Below are 21,371 nucleotides of genomic sequence, written 5' to 3' on the forward strand. Positions count from 1 at the left end.
TAGATCTGGGACATACAACCACATATACTATTGTATACAAGAAGATTAGCCTGGTGGTTTGAAAGTATATGTATGTCCACCATATCCTGAAAGTAATTTTAATCAAAATTGAGCTTGCTACTTAAGTCTCCAGAATCCTGCTGGAAGAAGGGTATCACTGGGGACAAATCTTGAGTTCGGTACTGGGGTTTGTGGGGAGCCAGTTTAAGCTTTGGCTATTTATGCTTGCTAGTGCTGGTTTCTCTCCCTCTGCTATTCATGTATGGAAGTGAACCAGCTTCTGTCACCATTATGGAGCTTCCCCTGGAATCAGTAAGCCTGACATAAACACTTTCTGCCCATAAGCTCTTTCTGGTCAGGTGTTTGTCCCAGCAATAAGAGGGTAACTACAACAGTATACATAAACACCATTATGCACTAACAGATAAGTATATAATTCTCATTTCATAAGTGAGGAAACTAGCCCAATGGCATAGAATTGCTAACTTAAAAATCACTTTGCTTACAAGTTATATGGAAACTATAACTTTCATATGTTCTACTCCACAAGGAAAATAAACACAGCAATAAAACATCGTATCCATATACCCTTCATCACAGCTTGACACGCACTCTAGCATCTGAAATCATACATTCTATTTTCCTGTCCAAATGAATAGAACAGCATATTCATGCTCCTTTGCAGACTAATTCCACTTCTCATCTACATAAGAATGTCCATGTGGAAATGTACTCTCCCTGCATTATCACATTAACTGACTAATGCATTATTCTTTTTTGCATATATATGTACTATGCATGTGTATATTTGTATATGTATGAACATGTGTGCAAATGTGAATTCATGTGGAGACCAGAGCTTCCCATCAGTTGTCTTCTTTGATCAGTCTCCAAGTTACTTATTGAAGCAATTCTCTTACCTGAAGCCAGAGTGTACAGATTTGGCTAGATGAACTAACCAGCCTGCTGTAGTGATCCTGTGTCTCTCCCTTCATGTGCTGGAATTACAGGCAGGATGCCATAATGACCTCATATTTATGTGGGTGTTTCAGATATATATATCTGAATGCATTTTATATTTGATATGCAAACATTCTATGATTATTGCCATTTATCCAACTCATTTTTATTTTTAAAAGGTATATATGTATATATATATATATATATATATAGATATACATACACATATGCATTGTGTGAGTATTGTGTGGTGCATGTGCATGCATATTCATGTAAGAGTGTGAACAACTTGGAGCACATGTGGAAACTAGAAGATAACTTCCTCTGGTGGCTTCATTCTTTACTCTACCATGTTCTTTGAGACCAGGTCTCTTTTTCTCATTCTCACTGTTATTCTTTGCTATTTTGGCTTCCAGTCCATTTTTCTGCTGTCTTCCAAGAATTATTCCAGAAACATGTCTGTGTTCTTTGTCTACGATTACTCTCTTCTTATTATTTTTTAATTGCTTTAACCAGGCTTTGTTGAAATTGCTTAGATCAAGGTATAGATAATTTCCTTGTCACTAAATTTTATAGTTTTTTTAATCATCTGACTTGAGTTTATAGCAACATTTTATCCATTTGGTTATTCTATGCACTTGCAAAGTTTTTATTCAATGCATTCTGAATACCATGCTTCCTTTGGTTCTGCTCTTACACCACTTAACCCCCTTCATAGGTTCACAGGCTAATTCCTCTTTTTTCCTAACTTAATAAGCAGAAAAGAACCACAATCGTTCATTCTTTTCATCTCTATACTCCTACTGGGGGAGCCCATTTAATGGGATGTCTCACTTTACTTTCTATGCTTATAAATCCCACATTTGGATTTACTTTCTAATCCTCACTCACAATTTCTACACCAGGATGCAAACCTGGCTATTCCACACCAGCATTTGAACAGCTAGTATGTGTTTCAGCTTCATAGTTAAAAGCCATATCCTGGGCTACCATTAGTCACAGTATTTGTTTACTTCACTGACTGTACCAAATGCCTAGCATAGAGCATTTAGAATATACAAGAAATATCCATTGTCTGAAATAATTAACCAATCAATACTTATTACAAAGGAGAGATACAAGGACAAAATCAGGAAATGATTTTCAATAAATAAATGAGTAAAAGAATGAAATAGTATCAGGGCTTGATTTAAATCCTGACTCATTCTTTCATAGATCTAATTAAAATAAAAATTAATACAACAGATTTGTTCAGGTATCAATGGCTTAGAGAGCAACTTCTGACCACGACTATTACTTTAGCCAATGGCCTCCCATTACCAACAACTAGCTACTGTTCATTGTAGTTGTATTTCCTTTTATTATTATTTTTTTTTATGAGAGAAAGAGTGAAAGAGAGAGAGAGAATTGGTGTGCCAGGTCCTCCAGCTATTGCAATTGAACATCAGATGTATATGCCACTGTTTGTGCATGCACAACCTTATGCTAGCATAACTTTGTTCATCTGGCTTACCTGGAGAGTTGAACATGGGTCCTTAGGCTTCACAAGCAAGCACTTTAACTGCTAAGCTATGTCTCCAGCCATTGTGTTTCCTTTTAAAAGATACCATTGCCAATAATCATCTTGTTTACTTGTTTTCTGCTTATTTATATTTGGTTCCAAATTTTCACTCCATAAGCAAGATGATTTTATCTGTTTACTGCATCGATAACAGTGCCTATCAATGCTCAATATATTGGGTTTAATGAAATAAACAAATCAATGTAAAAAGTTAATATTTCTAAGAGTTAAATTGGATAATTTAGACTGTAAAGTCAAGAGGCAAGGAAAGAGAGTAAGAGTTGGAATTAAAAGATGCAAGTGACATTATCTACTCCACAGAAGAGCCTATCTGTATTTATAGCACCTGTAATACCACACTTAGGGTTCAATTTTTCCCCATCTCACCTCACTCCCATTGTCTTCTGTATCTTTTTACTGTATAAAACTAAGCTCTGTTTTCACTAGTCCATACTCAGGAAACTTTCAGATTATCTTTCTAGTTACCCCCATGATATTTTACTTCCATAGATATGCTATATTTCTGTTTATGTACTATACGTATATGTGTGCTTTACAAGAGAAGAAAGAGTTATTTCCTCAGTCTCATGACTAATGCTCTGTTCCTTGGAACAGGCATTATTCCTGCTGAGCATGTGTGCCTTATAGTACTAGAAACTACATATTCTTTTGTTGTAGTCTCTTAGTCCAGAAGTAATAGTTCAGAATATATATGCTGTCTTTAAATTTTTTCCTGATACATTAATTTTTCAAATAATAATCCTACAGATGTCTAGTCATTATTTTGCACATCTCACCTTCTACTGCATTCTTACCAAAATTATTTACCATTTGGCTTTTGTACAAATTTAGTAAGGGATTTTAGATCTTATCCCTTGGATGGAAATTAATCACAGGACAGGAACTGTATACATAACACTTTGGAGACACTGCCAAAACCTGAAAAGTCTTGCTCCATCTGCTCAAAAAGCTTCTACCACACATGGATATCTTTTCACAACATGAAACCATTTACCTTCTTTCCTTTTCCCTCATACTAATGTTTGGGTCTAACATATTTATTTTACAGCAATGACGAAGCCAAGACTGGCAAAGCCACATTCCCAAACTCCCTCAAATAAAGAGCACTACGTTGCTAGAGCCGACTCTCCCATGCAGTGCACCTCATACGTCATATCTTGTCTCACACATATGCTTAGAAAATCATAAGGGATTTCCTGAAGTCTGCAGCTGAGAAAAAAAACACAGTGAGGAACAGATGTGAATGTCATGATCCTGAAGACCAAGCAGTAGACATGGAGGAACCCTGTACAGAGACTGCAGTCACTTCACAAAGTCCACAACACTGGATGACCAAGTGAAATAAAATCCATCCACTCTCACACCAGCATTCTTTTGTAAGAAGAGTATGGATTTGTATGTTTGTGTGGACTATAAACTTTCACACATTTGAGTGGATAAATTAGTAAAAGAAACACCCTCTGGGATGTTACAGCTTACGAAAGCAGATAAGGAAATATGATTTCAGATATTTAAGAAACTCTAAAATTTGATGAAAATTTACTCAATATGAGCCTTTAACTTAAAATGACAGAAAATGTGAATGAATGTGGTGGTCTTCCTGTAAATGGGAGAGGACTACCCTAAGAACCACATTTTATTCCTCTTCTGTCCTTCACACTTTGTTTTTCCTATGATAAAGTCACTGATTAGCTCTTGAGCACATTGCTTCAGCAACTTTCCAAGTACTCTAACAGTTCTCCACAATCTAGGGTGGGCATGCTAGTTCTGTGGTATATTTGAAATTAGTAAAATGTCCTAACTTGCTTACAATTTAATTTCTCTGTTTGAGTGTCCTTTATGCCAATGAATTCCTTCCATCATTCACCTATATGTTCCTCCTTTCAGCAAAGCCTATTGACTCCATTATTAAAATGTATCCAGACTCTGAGTGTTTCTCATCACTTTCCTTTCCATCAGCAAACATCTGAATTATTGTGACATCATTGTATATAATATATGTACATGTTAAGTATGCATGTGTAGTAGTTTGGATAAATGTCCCCCTGCTGATGCAGAAGTTTATTGAAATTTCTTGGATTTCCAGCACCTGGCTGGAGGAGGTATCACTGGGTCCCACCCTCAAGGTTTGGTAGTAGATTGGAAATTCCAGTGTAAAGATATGCAAGGTACCGGAGTTCACCTGGAATTCCTAAGTGTGCTTGTGTGTGGCGTTTTTTTGTGTTTTTTTTTTTTTTTAATGGAATGCTTCACAAATTTGTGTGTCATCTTTGTGCAGGGACCATGCTAATCTTCTCTGTATCATTCCAATTTTAGTATATGTGCTGTCAAAGCGAGCACTGGTTTTGGGTATTTTGGCTTGGGGCTTCTCTCTCTCTGCTTGGTCCTTTGAAAGGGGGCCAACTTCTTCTGTCTTTATGGAACTTTGCCTGGATCTGTAAGCTTCAATAAATATCCCTTCTTCCATAACAGTGCCTGCTCTGAAAGTTCATCTCAGTTATATGTTAGAATATAATTACATTAGCTACATGTGGTTGCAGAACACCTGAAAACAAGCTAGCTATGTCAAAAGTGTGAAATACTCACTGGACTTGAACTACTTAATATGAAAATAATATTAGGTAATATCAGTGGGTTACATAAGATTGTTAATATTAAGTTTGTATGATCATTTTGGTGTTCACATGGAGAATAAAAATGAAAATTTGGGGCTGGAGAGATGGCGTAGCGGTTAAGCGCTTGCCTGTGAAGCCTAAGGACCCCGGTTCGAGGCTCGGTTCCCCAGGTCCCACGTTAGCCAGATGCACAAGGGGGCGCACGCGTCTGGAGTTCGTTTGCAGAGGCTGGAAGCCCTGGCGCGCCCATTCTCTCTCTCCCTCTACCTGTCTTTCTCTCTGTGTCTGTCGCTCTCAAATAAAAATAAATAAAAAAAAATTTAAAAAAAAAATGAAAATTTGTGTGTGGCTCACTTTTGCAGTTTGTATTTCATTTCTTTTTGACAGTGCTGTCCTAAGTGTACTCTGCTTCCACACTTGCTTCCTTTTAGTCTATTTTCATTCATTAATCTCTTGGAATATTATTCAGGTTGGGGAAATCCTGTGTTTACATAAAAATGAACATCTTAAAACTGAAGACAGTCTCATCACTGTACCTATGGGATTCCATTACATCTGACACTTGTTTCATACTAATCCAGCCACTCATTTCATATATGTCTCCTGCTCTACCAGCCAGCAAAACTGGGCTTCCTGTTTGTCCCTCAGATTGCCTTTTCTTTTATTCCCTTTGCTCACAAAGGAAAATTTCATGAATTTATTTCTGTGATTTCCATCTTTGTAAGACCTCCTTCACATTTGTTTCCAATTCCACTCTTTATTGCTTATTATTATTTCTGATCCATTTACATAAGACCTTTGAAGGCTATAAAGTGCATTTTATTTATTTATAATTGTATTTCAGTACATCAAACTGTTTTGGTATAGGTAGTGTTCAGAAGATAGCAAGCATTAATATCACTTCATAATTGAGCTCTACAGTCCTCCCTGAACTCACTTATTCTCACCACAACTTCTCAGCTAACCTTTACTGATATTGATTCCATTGAATGAACATCTTATCCCGCAAAGAAGTAAAGCTTAGCTTTTCTCCTAAATCTTGACTTTATTTTTCAATGATTTGGGACATTCTTACCTGACTCTTGTTATTTTTATATGTCTAGAAAAGACTTCATCATGCAACTAAAGAGAACCTCTAATACTTTGCTTCCTGTTTCTCTTACTGCATGTTATCACTGGATAGAACTATATTATACATTCCTGTTTGTCTGACTCTCTGTTTATTTACTGTATTGTCTTTTCTCTTGAATGTGATTTCCATGAAGGGGGAAATGTGTTTGGATTGCCATTATATTTCTGATGTCTAAAAGCATCTGGAATAGAGTTGTGCTCACTAAGTTTTGGTGAATACATAGAAGCATATTATTGTGCTTGGAAGATACTAGGTAGCAAGGATTCAAAGTATAAAGGTACACTATCATCTAAATTAAAAGGCAGAGGTAAGCAGAAAGGTGTTCTGTGCTTTTTGAGATAGTGGATTGAAAAGAATATTGGAAAATAGGAGAAAATAGGACATGTTTTGACCCCACATAATCACAATATTCTACCCAGTTGTGTGCTTTGAAGCACCTGTGTCTTACCCGACACCATACACTCAGTCTTAAGACTCCCTGGAACACCAGGGAGAGAAATATTTTAGGATGGTTCATGGAGAGCAACTCTCTATGTCTTCTAGTAATGGTCATCTCTTTGTCCAGTAAATGAAACCGCAAAACAGAAAATGTGCTCCAGATACTGCACAACTCTGTGGTTCCTCTTGCTCAGGCCCTAGTTTTAAGGTTGTCAGAATAGGAAACATGTAGGCATCCCAGTTAGAGGAAAACCCTCACACAAAGGCAACATGTGGTCCAGCAGCACAGAAGATGCCCTCATCCCTAGGACAAAGCATGTCACACCATACACTCATCCACTCTATGATCAATTTCTGGGCCTTCAGTGACTCTAGCAATTAAAAAAAAAAAAAAAAACAGGTTTATGTGTGGGGAGGTAGTACAGTCATTAAAAGCAAAATCCTGAAGAGCCAGGGTTCAAGTCTCCAGTCACCAACATAAATCTGAACAAGAACTCATTTGCAATGGCCAAAGTCTTAGGGATGTGTGTTTCACATACACACACACACACACACACACACACACACACACTTTCAAATAATTAAAAATATTACAATGAAACTAGTAAAAAGCATCTGACTCAATATTTTACAGGCCTTGTTAACATGGTTTGAGTAGGAAAAAAGAGACATCAAAATGGAAAGATTACTTCAAAGAAGAAGGGGTTAAGTGGCATAGAAGTGGGAGACCGGAGTATTAAAGAATGTAAAAGGAGGGGATTATGATCAAATTATATTATATATGTATGAACATTCTTATTTTTTAAAGGGACCTCCAAGAACAGCATGGTGATTGAGAATGATAGAGACCAATAGGAACTATGTCCATGACCACCTACACTAGATCCCTAAAAGCCTAGTGACAACTGTCTTGCTGCTTAATCTTTCTGAGAGCCACTCTCATCATTTTCTAATCAGTTAAATAATGCCCATTCTCACCGGGTTGCTGTGAGGGTAGTGAATGTGCAATGCCTCCTGCAGTGCAGCATGTAGGCTGACAGCTACTATTCCCAGGCTCCTGTCAATGCGTCACATTGTCCAAACTCTCCTGAGGTGTCTGTAGGCAAGAACCCTGACAGAGCCTCATATAATCTTACTGTTGTAGTGAATGTGGCTATTTCTCGTGGCAGAAACCCTCATTCTTTTTTATTGGTCTTCAGGGGGGAACTTCATTTCCTTTCAAACACATGGGAACAGGTTGAAAAGAGACATTAAAAGTCCTTTTGGTCCAACTCCATCATTTTACAGATAAAGAACGAATCCCTTGTGTAGTAAGAGGTTTTCATTGGGAGTACATTTTCACCTACAGGTCTTGGTAGAGCCCTTGACAGTCAGTAAGGGTAGGCTAGGAGTAAGGGCTTAAATTTAAAATCTATTTAATTTCAATTTGAAATTTTTAGACATATTACTTATATTTACAGTGAATCAAGAAAACATAAATTGTGGAAGAAGAGGTAGTAAGTAAACTCAACTTGCTTCATGAATTACTACAGGAAATGCTTGTAAGACAAACATTATTCTGAAGCATGAATTATTACCTTTCACAAAATGTGTAGTCTATAGTGTGATCAACTGATTAACAAGCATGACATATGAACTTCTTATTTAAGTTAAAGGACAGAGATGGGAAGTTAATGCAATGGGGAAGCATTATATCTCACAATCATGTGTAGAAACATTTATCATTTGAACTAACATGTTTTTTAATATCCAGTTCTACCATTCAAGGGACTCATGATTTACTAGTAGCATGGATAACTGGTTTTCTGACATGTGTGACCAAAGGGATTATCATATCTTAGGTATCATATAGCTAATATTGGGTTGTGCTGCATTCAGAATGAACTAGGGAAATAATTTGGTGATGAGCTCATGTATAACAGTAAGATATACTTGGCTTTTAGAATTGAAGGCTATCAGAAAATACCAACACCTTTGCCTCTTCAAGACCAGTGGCAAACAAGTCTTTTCTCCCTAACATAACACAATTTGGCAGATAGGATTTTGCAGCCATAGAGTATTTTAGAACATGGAGAGTGTTATATGCTTCCTCATATATCCAAATGTATTCTGAACCTCAAACTTTAAGAAAAAAACCTGTTAAATATTGCTTTTTGGTAGTAAAATAGAAGACATTTGACAAATCCAAAAATATACACTTAGATTCTATATCAGAAAAAATCTTGTGGGCCAATTCCAGGGCCTGAGTTAGCTCTTTGTGGTCTGTCTCAACTTCTCAGCCATGTGTGGCTTGAACCTGTGACTAGGCAAAGGCCAGAGAATTTCTGACAATTTACACACAGGCCAGAGAATTTCTTGCAACTCAGAGATCCTCTATTAGGTAATCTCTGCTGAGATTCAAGCCACTGAACTGGAGACTATGTTTGATTGGCATTGGTATCTGGTGGGTCTTCTTTTCTGATCTTATCTGTTCCTTTCTTTCACAGGTCTACCTTCCTAGTAAATGTTTGTATTATTAACTCTGTCCTGGAGTGCTAACTGATGTATCTGAAAGTTGTTCCAGTTTAGAGGATAACCTGGGAGAAAAATATCAGACACCCAAATTCTTGAAAGTTTATTGAAAGGGCAAGCAACAACCAAATAAAGAAAAACATTCAAATTTTGATAGATCTTGCCACAAATTTATAGAGTTGATGGAGTAGTGAAAATGCACAGGAAACTTATGTAAAAAAAATAATAAATAAAAAAGAAGAGTCCCATAATGTGCTCTTAGGCATGAGAAGATATCTAGATCTTCTAACTAGTCAAAAGTAAAGCCCTCATGAAGGACTTCCATAGCTAGAAAACAATACTTAACTTGCATTGTAGTCTCTTCAGTATATCAGCACCCAATCACAGGAATAAATAAGGAAGGAGAGCTTCATGCAAAAATGAACGATGATTTTCTAAGTTTGTGTTCATTTGTGTGTATTTGAAATATGCTAATGCACACAATGTCACACTGATCTAATAATAGGTGGTATTTTCAGTTTGGGAGAGAAGTGGTGTGATACTGTGCTATCCCTGATGGAGTCTTCTGGGAACCAGATGGGTTGTCAAATGACTTGATATAAAAATCAAAATGCATGCAATTTGCAATATAATGGCCTCTGAGGAATCATTGAGAACCATCTGATCTGGAAGTATTTTAGCTATGGTCACAGCTGCTGCTGACAGTGTCCTGAGATGAACAGGTCTGTGGATACTTTAGCCCCCAACAGCAGCTCTGGAGGATTTCCAAATCTGTGGGAACCTCAATTCAATGTCACTCTGCTTTTTGAAAATGTCTCAAACACAATAGCTCTTTAAAAGTTCTATTCTCAAACTTATATCTATTTTCTTTTCCTGTGTTGAGCAATACTTGTCAACTCGTCACTTATTATGAAACAAAAGCAGGCTGGAATTTTCCACTCAAATATGGTGCCTGAAAACTTAATACAGAATTTAGTGAAATGATTGTTATAAAACTGACCACTTGATAGTTCACTGAGTTCCAAGTGTCATTAGTTATATTATCTCAGGTAATCTTCATACCACTAGAATCAAATGATATTTGTAGTTCCTAATTTAAAATAAAATACAGCTAGAAACTGAAAGAAGTAAGGATTTTAACCAAAAGAATGTTAAATATCAAAGCTCTGAGGTAGGTTAATAAGATGACAACAAAGACCAAATACTTATAACTAAGCAGCATATGCTATAAGCTCAAGAAAATAGAAATCATATACTTTTGTGGGCAGAAACTCACCTAACCACCTAAACTTATTTAAAAAAAAAATTGCTTTACAAATGTTTGCTCAACATCTGTTCTGGAATGGGCTTGGGGACACTGGTACATGCTTAAATGTATATAAACCATGCTTTTTATATTATTCATACATGACTTTTATATTTCTAAAAGCTCAGCATGTCTGGTGATAATGCAAAGGTAAAACGAATCAGCAACATGGGCATGTGAATTTGACTTATGCCCACATTCTGGCCATGAACTTTATTAGCTCAGTAAGGTATCAAGTTCTGGTAGTCTTCCCCTTTTAGGAGACAGGGCATCATGTAGCTCAGGATGTCTTCAAACTTGGTATATAGCCTAGGATGACTTTGAGTTTCTGGTTCCCCGGCTTCTGCTTTTCAAGGGCTAGGATTACAAGCATATTCCACTATGCCTAATTTATGCAGTGCTAGGGGTCAAACCCAGGGATTTGCTCTGCAAGTAGTCTACCAAATGAGCCACCCCACAAAGTCCCATTCTTTAAAAACTATATTTGTAATAATGTCACACGGTCATTGTGAGGATTAAACAAAGAAATACTAGTAGGTGTTTAAAATATTACCTTGAGCCAGGTGTGGTGGTGCAGGCCTTTAATCCCAGCACTTGTGAGGCTAAGGTGTGATGATCACCTTTAGTTTGAGGCCAGCCTGAGGATACAGAATATGTAATAGGATATTAAGGGCCCAGGAAAGTCTTTGCACCCCAAACCCTAGGTTTGTTTCTAATTTTAGTCAAAGAATTGAACAAAAAAGAAGACTAATAAGAATAACTATTAAATTATTATATTTATTGAGGGAAGTAGAGAGCCAAGGAAAGGCACCCATGTGGCTGGAGATCCAACGTGAGGGCCTGGAAAAAAATCATGGAAATAAGAGAAAAGAAAGTTGAAGAAGCTCCTGTTATGTGGGGAGCTGGAGGCGATAAAGAACCCATGTGGAGAGAAAGGGCTAGGGGGCTTTCCCAACTGGGCCTCAGCTAGGGCCTCACCCACAGGGGCGGTTCTCAAGTGATCAAAGAGCCACCCCCCCCCACCCCCCGCAAAGGTATTTAACCTACCTTTTAGTGGCAGGCTGTCTTTTGACTCAGGTGAACCAGAGAGACAACTGGTTGGTTCGGGCTAGGGGTTGTCTCAGGAAGAGGCTAAACCTTACACCAAGTTCCAGGTACTGAATTTGACCAATCACAATGCTTAAATCTTGTGAAAGACTTCCCTCCCAGGAGGGTCCTGGCTGTTTGTGGAAAAACAAGTCTGGGGAACTACCCAAGAAAGATAAGAAATCAGATCATTTTTGATTTTTAGCAATCATGGTTTTTCCTGCCGGTTATGCCTTCAGAGGACCAGTCACCCTAACTGTACCCTTCTCTCAATGAGTTCTGGGTCAACCTGGAATAGAGCGAGACCCTGCCTTGAAATAACAAAATAAAATACTACTTTGTCTGAAAGAAACTTCTGATCAGTGTAATAATAGCTTTAGCCATGAGTACTTTATAGTAAACTATCAATAACTTTCATGTTAAACATACCGTTTTCATGGTCTTTCCATCAGTTTGATTATGGAACGCATTGACTCAAATATGGTATTACAATGAGATTTTCTTTGTATTTCTCTAACTAATATTACTTAATTTGTGTTTAAATTTATAAATCATGGAGATTTCTTTCTTCATCTTTCACAAGCAAAATAAGAGAAGTTAACTAACACTGTAATAAAGCTGTTACCCATTTTCCTCATCTAGTTCCTCAAATTCATAAATTATTTCATAATTAAAATTATTTCCTCCTTAAAATTGAATCTACAAAAATGATACATAACAGCTTAAACTGATTATCATTACCCTTATTTAAGTAAAGTGGAAACTAAAAATCAAATCCATTGTTCCCAATCTCAAAGCTAGAGGTAGAGCCCCCCTCCTTCCCTATCTCCATGTGCTCTTCTCCCATCTCACTTTGTACCTGACTCTTTCTCCCTCCCCTTTCCTTTCCATGCACATTATTTGCTGGAGAATTCAATGTTTAAGTGCTAATTGGTACCATATATATATATATATATATATATATATATATATATATATATATATATATATATATATATACATACATACATATACATACATACACACATATATACATCCACAGACATATATATATATATATATATATATATATATAATCAGTAGCATTAGCTGAATTAAGTCTTAATCTAAAACATTATTTCCTATTTTTTTCTAGTTGAGTACAACTATATCTTTGTTACTGTAGTTGTACATAAACTGTTTCAACATTTTTAAAATGTATTTTTTTGTTTATTTTATTTTTTATTTACTTGACAGACAAAAAGGGAGAGAAAGAGAATAGGTGTTCAAGGGTCTCCAGCCACTGCAAACGAACTCCAGATGCATGTTCCCCCTTGTGCATCTGGGCAACATGGGTCCTGGGGAATCAAACCTGGGTCCTTTGGCTTTGCAAGCAAATGCCTTAACAGCTAAGCTATCCCTCCAGTCCTAAAAGTTTTTTTTTTTTAAATGATATTTTATTGATTTGTTTCCAAGGAGAGACAGAGGGATGGATGGAGGGAGGGAGAGAGGGAGGGAGGGAGGGAGGGATGGAGAGAGAGAAAAGAATGATCACTAGGGCTTCAAGCAGCTGCAAATTAATTCCAGATGCATGTACCATATTGTGAACCTGGCTTTTGTTTGTAAACTGGGGAATAAAATCTAGTTCCTTAGGCTTTACAAGCAAGCACCTTATCTGCTGAGCTATCTTTGGAGCCCTAAGGTTTCACCTTTTATGAGAAAATGACATTTTTCATTATAGTTTCTATCTTTATTGAAATATTTAGAATATCATTATCTTAAGAGTGCAAAAATATCTGTTTTCTCTAATCAATTTGAAATAACTCAAAACAGCATAATATTCTGTCAATATTTAAGTTATGAATATGTTTAGGTGGTGAGTTATGGATAATTTTTCCTTTTCTACTCAGTTTTTCAAGTGTTTAGGCACACTTATTTTATTTTATTTTTTACACAGAATTGCCTCCTTCTTTATTTTTATTCTGCATTTACTCATTTAAAGCTCATTTTAATTTCTTGTATAATATATTGTTGGTTTTATTTAGGATATAGTTTATACATATAAAGATTTTTTTTCACAATTTTTATTAACATTTTCCATGATTATAAAAAATATCCCATAGTAATATCCTTCTTCCCTCCCCCCTGCACTTTCCCCTTTGAAATTCCATTCTCCATCATATTACCTCCCCATCTCAATCATTGTAGTTACATATATACAATACCAATCTATTAAGTACCCTCCTCCCTTCCTTTCCCTTCCCTTTATATATCCTTTTTAACTTACTGGCCTCTGCTATTAAGTATTTTCCTTCTCACACAGAAGCCCAATCATCTGTAGCTAGAATCCACAGATGAGGGAGAACATGTGGCGCTTGGCTTTCTGGGCCTGGGTTGCCTCACTTAGTATAATCCTTTCCAGATCCATCCATTTTTCTGCAAATTTCATAACTTCATTTTTCTTTACCACTGAGTAGAACTCCATTGTATAAATGTGCCACATCTTCATTATCCACTCATCAGTTGAGGGACATCTAGGCTGGTTCCATTTCCCAGCTATTATAAACTGAGCAGCAATAAACATGGTTGAGCATGTACTTCTAAGGAAATGAGATGAGGTGCATTTAAAGCAACTTCATCAGAGATGTTTCCCAGTTCACAGACCTGATGAGTGATGAGATAGGAGGAGTTTGCTTCTTTTTATGAGAAAGTAACTCAGAACACTCTGCAGCCAGGACAAAGTTTATGCTTCCTTTTGCTTGTATGTGTGTTTGTTTTGTGTCTTTATATTTCATAGAAAATATTTCATATTTTCTTTGCTTTATTCACAGATAGAGTTTTTATCTGATGGTAAAAAAAGATGTCCTGCCCAGCACTGGGGTGGGTTGATGGCTTGTAAGTGAAATATACTTGTAGTATCTTCTAAAGAAGTAAGTTTTGTTTTTTCTAGAAGTTTCAGTTTCTTCTTGACTTTGATACTATTAGGTCATGTGTCTAAGATAGAAAAAGGGGAACTACCTCTCCCTAGAGCACTAGGCAGATATTAAGAATCATTAAAATCTATAAAACCACTATTAGTGATAATGATAAGGCATTTTAGCCCTCTTTGTAAGCATTACTTCTAGTATTCATTTTCCTGTAAATAAGCAAAAATGTTGGGACAAAGGCACTATGAGTCCCTAATTATCAGTTGTTAGAGTCTTTCTTGATGCTGTGGCTGCCTTCAGCAAAAGGACTGTCATGGAGCCAGCCAGCTATATCACATTTATGCCAACATCAGCTATTTGAACATTCCATAGATGTCTTGAGAAAGCTACACTGAGATGGTAGCTGATTGCAATGGCTCCTGAAGGTGCAGTCTTAGTCAAGACTGTTTCAGTTTGTACAAGATATTTTGCTGTCATTCACCTCAGCAAACTATGGGTAATTCTGCAAACATTTTCACATAGTTCAGAAGAGAAACAGTGTTATTTAGTGGCCTTAATAGGACTGCTATGCTTGGTGAAAACACAAACCTTCATTTGCATGTGAGGCCTGCTGTGATTTGTCTAACCACTCCTCCTCTGGCTGTATTGACAAGCAACAGGCTTGTATAGGAAGTTGGCTGAGGGACCTTCTCCTGTACTGTATCTGCTAGGGTTGCAACATTAGGCTCGTTAAAAGGCTTCTTTTGTGGTCTTTGCCTTGTCCATTCCCAATAGTGAGTTCTGAGCCGTTAACATGAAGAAAGAGCAGGAGAGAGAGAGGGAAAGAGAAAGAGAGAGAGAGACATGGCAATGCAGGCAGACCCAACAGCAGCTGAGCACTCTTTTAGATGCAAGATAACTAGCTGCTAGACAGACAAGACACAGCTTGAAAGAACAGCCAGGGAAGGAAGAACAATGATGCAAGTGGATAGATTGCAAGAGAAGGTTGAGAGTGAGGCTGAAGAAGGAAAGAGGAGTAAGGAGTCAGGAGACAAACTGGAGGGCCTGACTTCTAGAAGAGTTCCGGATACTGGTTAAGGTTTTAGGAACAACGGATTCAAACACTTCAGGCTGGGAACTTCTGGGAATTAGAAAAAGAAGAGCAATACTTGAGGCTGCCTGGAAGCTACAATACTAACTAATGTCAAGGGCTGAGATATCCCAGCTACTTAGGCTACACAGAACAGCAGTTCTTGTGGAACTATCAGTCATACCTGAAGGCTCCATGAAAGCTCATGATGAGACTACACAATATGCTGGTGTTGCTACCAGAAGCACCACAAAGACATATGCTATTGCAAAATGTTCAAGTATACAAAAACTGGGGAAACCAGGGCTTAGGGCATCCATCCTGCCATGAATGTCATCTGAGCATCCACCTCCCATGATTGTCATCTGAGCACCCACCTCCCATGATTGTCATCAGAGCATCCACTTCCCATGATTGTCATCTGAGCCTACACCTCCCATGATTGTCATCTGAGCATCCACCTCCCATGATCTTCATCAGAGCACCCACCTCCCATGATTGTTATCTGCGCATCCACCTCCCATGATTGTCATCTGAGCACCCACCTCCCAAGATCTTCATCTGAGCATCCACCTCCCATGATTGTCATCTGAGCCTCCACCTCCCATGATTGTCATCTGAGCACCCACCTCCCATGATTGTCATCTGAGCATCACCCTGCCATGATCTTCATCAGAACATCCACCTCCCATGTTTGTCATCTGAGCACCCACCTCCCAAGATCTTCATCTGAGCATCCAACTCCCATGATTGTCATGTGAGCATCCACCTCCCATGATTGTCATCTGAGCATCCACCTTCCCATGATGTCATCTGAGCATCCACCTCCCATGATTGTCATCTGAGCATCCACCTCCCATGATTGTCATCTGAGCATCCACCTTCCCATGATGTCATCTGAGCATCAACCTCCCATGATTGTCATCTGAGCATCCACCTCCCATGATCTTCATCTGAGCATCCAACTCCCATGATTGTCATCTGAGCATCCACCCTCACATGATCTTCATCAGAGCATCCACCTCCCATGATTGTCATATGAGCATCCACCTTCCCATGATGTCATCTGAGCATCCACCTCCCATGATTGTCATCTGAGCATCCACCTCCCATGATTGTCATCTGAGCATCCACCTCCCATGATCTTCATCTGAGCACCCACCTCCCATGATGTCATCTGAGCATCCACCTCCCATGATCTTCATCTGAGCATCCACCCTACCATGATTGTCATCTGAGCATCCACCTCCCATGATTGTCATCTGAGCATCCACCCTCACATGATCTTCATCAGAGCATCCACCTCCCATGATTGTCATATGAGCATCCACCTTCCCATGATGTCATCTGAGCATCCACCCTCACATGATCTTCATCAGAGCATCCACCTCCCATGATTGTCATCTGAGCCTCCACCTCCCATGATTGTTGTCTGAGCATCCACCTCCCATGATTGTCATCTGAGCATCAACCTCCCATGATTGTCATCTGAGCACCCACCTCCCATGATCTTCATCTGAGCACCCACCTCCCATGATCTTCATCTGAGCACCCACCTCCCATGATCTTCATCTGAGCACCCACCTCCCATGATGTCATCTGAGCATCCACCTCCCATGATTGTCATCTGAGCATCCACCTCCCATGATCTTCATCTGAGCACCCACCTCCCATGATGTCATCTGAGCATCCACCTCCCATGATTGTCATCTGAGCATCCACCTCCCATGATTGTCATCTGAGCATACACCTCCCATGATTGTCATCTGAGCATCCACCTCCCATGATTGTCATCTGAGCATCCACCTCCCATGATTGTCATCTGAGCATCCACCTCCCATGATCGTCATCAGAGCATCCACCTCCCATGATTGTCATCTGAGCATCCACCTTCCCATGATTTCCATCTGAGCATCCACCTCCCATGATGTCATCTGAGCATCCACCCTCCAATGATTTCTACATAAAGTGGAGTAAAAAGGCTCACCAAGTGATTAGTAACATGTCTACCACTGATTCAATGGTATTTCCTCTGGCAGTAAGGATAGTCTTGTGTCATTCTCTGGACTATAGTTTGTTCCATCCCATTCAAGCTAATATTCAGAGTAGGCTGTGTTTTTAAACAAAGAAATAAAGTGCTACTTGTGAAGAAAAATTAAGTTTGGATACCAGTGAGGTAAAGAACAAAGACATTTAATAATCTGTTTTATTTTTCTTTTTTTGAGTAGAAATAGTGTAGATATTGAAATAAAACAAAATCAAAAGTTAGTGAAGACATTTTCTCCCTCAATCAGTGTTTTTCCAGAGTAAAGATTTGTTTCTGGAAGAAGAAATCCCATGTCATCATCTCCAGTATTTTTGCCTTTCCTGTACATTTTACATAGTAAGTATATAGTCCTGGGAAATGTCATTCATCTGCTTAATTAGCCTTAAAGGAAGCACTTGTTTCACATTAGGAGCAACAACATTTCTGAGAAGAACATAATAGCATTAACAGTGGCAACTTGCTTAAGTAATGAGGCCTTGAAGGCTGTTTCTTAATGAGACTGACTGAATCTTTTTCACTCATTTGACTTTTCTGACATCACCAGCATCCATATCTTTATCACCACAAACCTTGGCTATCATCCTCATCATCTAGTTTAGAGCCAATTTTGCTGAAACTGCTTGGTTACTATTGCAAGAGAAAGTTGCCATAGTATATATATGTCATAGCTGTGGTCCTATTATAAAACTATTTGCACTTCGTGTTTCTTTGTGGTTTATACAAGTTCTTAATTATTTCCTATAATTGCTGTTATGAACATTGGTACACAAGACAATATTCACATATTTGAAGAAAATAATTAAGACAAAATTAAAAGGGGAGAAATAGAGAGTGATTCAGTGATGTGTTTAAGACTTTGTCCAGTTTCAAACCCAGTTTCAAATGGAAATAGACTTTTATGACATTTTCTTTATTGGCACTGTCTACTCACAGTGGATGCTGATTTGTATGTGGTCAACTGTAGAAGTTCACAGGACAAAGGAAATTTCTCATTTTAATAACCTCTTAGGAGATGAGTTCCCTGGAGATATGCCCTTTCCACAAGGTAGACATGCCTTGGGTTGTGTAGCAGTTTCCTTTTCTTGATAGAACAAAACATATGACCAGATAGAGATTATAAAAAGAAAGTCTATTTTGTCCCACATTTTTTACTGGAGGCTTTAGTATGGCAAGGAAAGCATGGAAGAACATCATGTCTTGTCATATCATCTATGGAGAAGCAGCAGGAATGACTTAAGCTAGCTGAACATCCAGTAAGGCTGGACTAATAAACCTCAAGGTCTACCCAAAGTGACACATCAAGACTCCACCCCCTGAAGTCTCCACCAGCTGGGAATTAGGTATGAAGACTAATCACAAACACAGAAGGCTATTGAAGGCATTTCACATTCAAATTACCCTCTAGTCTCAGGAGTAAGGGATAGAGAAGGCACTTGGTAGGCTGAAAGGTCACAAATCAGCTCACTAGCTGTGGTTGCTGTCTAAATCAGTCTGACAGTTCTCTTTCTCCACATGGAATGAGAAAGGTACCACATTGGGGGTGTGGCTACTTGTCTCTGCAGTACTAGCCCCTGTCCCCTTAAAGGAATGTGTATAATCTAAAATTAACTCTAGAGAAAGAAAGTGATTTACTATTTGAATGGTTCAAACTGATTTGTAGTATTTCTCCCGTAATAGTTAATAGTCTTATCAGCTGATTCAGCAGCTGAAAGTAAACAACTTTGCTTCATCCTCTCAGTGTTCAATGCTATTACTATGGTTTACTTACTTCAAATAAATCCATTCTTTCTCATCTTTGTTCTGTGGCTTATGCTAATTCCTTTACTTGAATTCATTTTTCCTCTCTCATTATTCGTTACCAAGTATGTCAAACATTTTATGGGTCTACAGAAATTATAAAAAATGGCATATATGTAATGGATGTTCACAAGTTGCCTAGTCAACTAGCTTTCATTTAGATAAGCAAGCTTTCCTATCCATAATCTTCATAATATTGTCAATCATAGCTGTATGATCAATCACCAACCAAAACAATGAACACATGACTCTGATAGTTAATAAGTCCCCAGGTCCTGGCAAAGAATTTGGCCCAAATGCAAGTTGAAATATGGAAAGGCACTTGATGAAAGTCTGTCTTGGATCAGGAATTATAGTTGTGTGGGAATCTGATGGTTCTTTCCCACAATGTAGAATAATCTTGCCAGAGAATAAATAAATAAAGCAAATACCCACAAAAGAAAGAAGAGCTGATGGTAGAATAAGGAAGAGCCCAGACCACAGTCTGTTCTCCTTTATTCAGCAGGGTTAGTGCACTTCAGAGCCCCTGAACTAAAGAGCTACAATTATTTCCTCTCTCTTTTTTTTCCTTGTCTTTTTCCTTCTTTTTTTTTTTTTGTTCTTCTCTGCCTCCTTTCTCCTCTTTTTTTTTTTCCCCATTTTTGCCTAAGCCAATAAGAGTTGGACACCTGTCATGACAAATGGACTTATGACAAACAGAGTTATAAATATCTTTTTTAGACTGGAGAGGTGACTTAGCTGTCAAGGGCCTTGCCTGCAAAGCCTAAGAAACCTTGTTCAAATCTGCAGGTCCCACATTGCTGGAGGCACAGTGATGCAAGCTCATGATGTTGCATATGCACTCAAGGGGTAGCATGCATCTGGAGTTTATTCCTAGTGGCTGAATGGCTCTGGCATGCCCATTCTCTCTCTCTCTGTCTCTGTCTCCCTCTCAAAAAAATAATAAAAGTAGGAAAAAATCTTTTTTTTTAAATATTTTTTGTTCATTTTTTATTTATTTATTTGAGAGTGACAGACACAGAGAGAAAGACAGATAGAGGGAGAGAGGGAGAATGGGCGTGCCAGGGCCTCCAGCCACTGCAAACAAACTCCAGACGTGTGCGCCCCCTTGTGCATCTGGCTAACGTGGGACCTGGGGAACTGAGCCTCGAACCGGGGTCCTTAGGCTTCACAGGTGAGCACCTAACCGGTAAGCCCATGAAAAAATCTTTTTATTGTCTTTTAACGCTTCATATTAAGTTTCACTTTGTTGGTACTTTAGAACATTACATTTGCCAAAGTAAAATTAATATTAGCTCTAAATTAGAACTAATGTACTAAGTAGAATGTGGAAAGAGCCATCTGTGGAGTAGAAAGATAATGATGATGGTGAAATCTGGATGTAGCAGTAAAGTTGTTGACAATAAAAAGTCCAGAAACAATGTCAGGAGAAGTTTTCTTCAAAACAGGCAGCCTTATCCAGACTATACCCACAGTTTTCATGTGTTGTCATTGTAATTGCAAAACTAAAGTAGGTGAGTTCACACATGGAAAGCATCATTAACTTGACAGAGAATTGTTCTCTTAAGATACTTGTTTAGCAACTCTGAGATTCCTTTTCTCCCCTGTCAGAATGGCTATCATGAAGAAAACAAATGACCATCAATGTTGGCATGGATGTGGAAACGGGGGAACCCTTCTACGCTGTTGGGAATGTAGTTCAGTATAGCCATTGTGGAAATCAGTGTGGAGGTTCTTGAGACAGCTAAAAATAGATTTACCATATGACCTAGCTATAGAACTCCTAGGCATGTATTCACAATAGCTAGGAAATGGAACCAGCCGAGATATCCCTCAATAGATGAATGGATAATAAAGATGTGGTACATGTACACAATGGAGTTCTAGCCAGCAGTAAAAAAAAAAAAAAAAAAAAAAAATGA

General features: G+C 38.1%; 1 non-coding gene across 1 annotated transcript; it reads right to left on the minus strand.

The window, feature by feature from the left end:
* Positions 1-4,775: 4,775 nt before the first annotated feature.
* On the minus strand, positions 4,776-4,882 carry LOC123454283. The gene has a single exon (XR_006633268.1). It is a non-coding gene; the product is annotated as a U6 spliceosomal RNA (small nuclear RNA).
* Between the last annotated feature and the right edge of the window lie 16,489 nt (positions 4,883-21,371).

This window comes from Jaculus jaculus, chromosome 13 (assembly GCF_020740685.1).
Source record: "Jaculus jaculus isolate mJacJac1 chromosome 13, mJacJac1.mat.Y.cur, whole genome shotgun sequence".
Lineage (NCBI taxonomy): Eukaryota > Metazoa > Chordata > Mammalia > Rodentia > Dipodidae > Jaculus > Jaculus jaculus.